This window comes from Coptis chinensis, chromosome 8, assembly GCF_015680905.1.
Source record: "Coptis chinensis isolate HL-2020 chromosome 8, ASM1568090v1, whole genome shotgun sequence".
In the NCBI taxonomy this organism is placed as follows: domain Eukaryota; kingdom Viridiplantae; phylum Streptophyta; class Magnoliopsida; order Ranunculales; family Ranunculaceae; genus Coptis; species Coptis chinensis.
Genome location: NC_141463.1, coordinates 19,405,381 through 19,408,801, shown reverse-complemented (window position 1 = coordinate 19,408,801; position 3,421 = coordinate 19,405,381). Strand labels below are relative to the sequence as shown.

At 33.4% G+C, this 3,421-nt stretch overlaps 1 pseudogene; it reads left to right on the top strand.

The window, feature by feature from the left end:
- The first annotated feature begins 1,430 nt into the window (after positions 1–1,430).
- On the top strand, positions 1,431–3,159 carry LOC147480378 (pyruvate kinase, cytosolic isozyme pseudogene; annotated as a pseudogene).
- Positions 3,160–3,421: the final 262 nt, after the last annotated feature.

The window sequence follows — 3,421 nt, the reverse complement described above, 5'->3', positions numbered from 1 at the left end:
ATATATAAAGAAATAACCAGTAACCATGGATACAGACTCTAACAGGTCTAATACAGTTTAAATGCATAATTTACTCAGAAATCTACTACCAAATCACACAGTCTTTATCATAATATACTCAAAGAGAGAAAACTAAAAGAAAACATTACAATGTGATCAACATAAGCTAGAAAATAATTTATTTGACTGAAACACACAATCTTGCAAAGTATCAAGACATTACAATTCAAACAAAAAAAAAACAGCCATACAAACACCAAAAAACTAACACCAACTTTTTAAAACAAACAAAACATCAGTAGGTCTTTCTTAAAAATATCCACAGCTAGCCCTTCAACCTTCGAATTTCCTATGCATTTCTGTGTTCGCAACAACGACACATTTGTCTTCCCTATCCATACTCTGACATTTTACTCCTAACGCAGGTTAACTACTAGACTTGTCAAATCAAACATAAAATATTCAATTCAGCCAAAACAAAAGTTAGGATAAAAAAAAAAAAAAAAAACAAGTAGGTGATATAAAGGGAACAACCTCTTCATCAGATTCATCCAAATCAATATACTTCGTAAGAACTTTAACCAAATATTCCATACAGTTCAAGAAACTTAATCCTTCAAAGTTTTCCCTATAATATGCGCATAAATTATCCGCTTCATTATTTACCCAAAACATCTTTATAGCATACGAACGAACACCAACACTTTACAAAACAGAAAAAATAAAATAAAATAAAATAAAATATATATATATATATATATATATATATATATATATATATATATATATATTCTCTTAAAAGTAGCTATTTAAGTTAACTTTAAAATAAGTACGTAAGTAAAACATCACCTACAAAATGAATTTAAACCTATTTTTTTGTGGATGTGATATACTCAATATTAAGATCATCTCTACAAAATTTCAGCTTATTTGGAAACCTCTAACATTGGTAAAAAACAATTACAAAAATTCAATATTTCTGGACCGTTAGATTTCTTTTTAAAGATCACAACAATTTTTATCTATATTAGAGGTTTCCAAATGAGCTGAAATTTTGAGAAGATAATCATTATGGTGAGTGCTTCATAACCACAAAAAATTATGTTTGAATTCATTTTGTAGGTGAAATTTTACATACGTACTTATTTTAAATTAACTTAAGTAGCTACTTTTATTTATATATATAAATATATATATATATATATATATATATATATATATATATATATATATATATATATATATATATATAGCCCCGCTCTTAGATGGACAGGGTTTTGAAGCCGGATTCTCAAAACTCTCTCACTCACTCCCTCTCTCCTATTCTCTCTCCAAACATAGTCATCCTAAAATTCCACCTTTTACCTATTTTGTGTCATTTACCTGATGATTACAAACTCTTATCACAAAATTTTGATAGTGCTTAAACTATTGTTTTTTTATTTTTCCAGGTTGAAAACCAAGAAGGGGTAGCTAATTGTGATGATATAACTGCAAATTCTGACGCTTTTATGGTAGCACGAGGTGACCTGGGTATGGAAATCCCAATTGAAAAGATATTTTTAGCACAAAAAACAATGATCTATAAGTGCAACATCCAAGGGAAACCTGTTGTTACTGCAGAACTCAAATGTTAGAGTCAATGATCAAGTCCCCTCGCCAACACGAAGCAGAAGCAAACTGATGTGGGCGAATGCAGTTCTTGATGGTACGTGACCGCGGTAATGCTTAGTGGGGAAACGGCTGCTAGAGCATATCCAGAGCTCACTTTATTCGGACCATGGCCAGAATTTGCAAAGAAGCGAGTCCATGATAAATTATGGAGCAACCTTTAAACGGATTATGCAAACCGCACGGTGCCTATGAGCCCACTCGAGAGCCTAGCTTCTTTACGTTTATGCGGACAGCCAACTCTGTTGGAGCTGCTCTAATTTTGGTATTGACAAGAGGTGGACGTACTACCAAGATGGTTGCCAAGTATAGGCCATCTATGCCAATCTCTGTTTGTGGTTGTACCGGGTTAAAACGAGAACTTTAATTGGTTATGTAGTGTGAAGCACCCGCTAGGCATAGTCTTATTGTTCGGGTCTAGTACCTATATTGAGTGGAGTCTGTAAAAGCTTTTGATGCAGAAGCAACAAAAGAAGCACTAGTATTTTCCCTTCGATATGCCAAGGAGAAAGGTTTTTGCAAGGTGGGAGATTCAGTTGTGGCATTGCACCGAGTTGGGGCAGCTTCCGTGATTAAGATGTTGACAGTTAAGTGATCGACCAGGAGGTGTGTGTTTTGGTAGGTACACCATAGACTATAGCTACTGATGTTTATTCTTGATGGCATGACTTGTGATCTTGTTTTCCCTTTATTTTCCTTTGGTTGTCTCGTGTTAGCTGATGTGAGAATTCTTGATTAAACTTACATCAACACAATTTTGATTAAATAAAATAGTTCTCTATTTGCCATCGTTGTTAAAGAATTATGTAACGTTTGACTTGGTTCCTGTTGTATTGTATGGCCATCACTTGTTTCTTCTTTGAATTTTATATTGGACTGGTGCAACTTGCGAGGCTCATACTTTAGAAAAGGAAAAATGAATAGGAATGAATGAGGTCACAGGGTTTGGTCTTTCATACACTTCTTATCCTGATATCGTAATTTTACTTAGCTTTTGATCTCCATGAAAAATCGTGTGGACAGTACGCTGTGTATATTGATGTCTAAAAAATTGATATTGTATATCAATACAAGGGCAACTTAATATTGTATATTCGATATGAGCAACTTAATACTCATATTGCTTTGTGCCTTTGTTGCTTCTATGAACTATCTTGTCCAGTAGATATTCGATATCTTTCTGTTGTAATGGTAGTCCTCCACGTCAAAAATCAAGTGCAATTAGTACATGTACAACCATGTTGAATTCCATTTAGAACTTTGTAAAGCTTCTCCCCGGGTCATGTTTATGTAATCTCATCATATCCATTGTTAGCCTCAAAATTACCTTCCAAAATGTCCACTAAGATGTGTCCCATATAGGTGAGTTGCGACAATTTTAAGGCTCTGAAAGGAGTCTCAGTAGGAGTTCTTTTATAAACCTTAAGATAAGTAGTTGTGCTATATTTGGAGTAGCCTCCTGTTACACTGTTAGACTTGGAAAATAAGTACAATTGTATTTTTTTTTTTTGGTTCTGTTTGAACTTTGGAATTGCATGAACATGTCAGCGTCAGCGTTCTATTTCAGTTCAACTAGTATAATGCATGTCAGCATGTGTTACTGAAAATATTCATATTCATATAAGTTTTTGCATTTGGAACTCTGTTGTTTGAAGTTCTATTGCCCATATTCACCTTATTCAATATTGTTTACTATGTTTTTAGCTTATGAATTGAACTGATATAAGGTTTCTACAATGTAGCCTGCCAA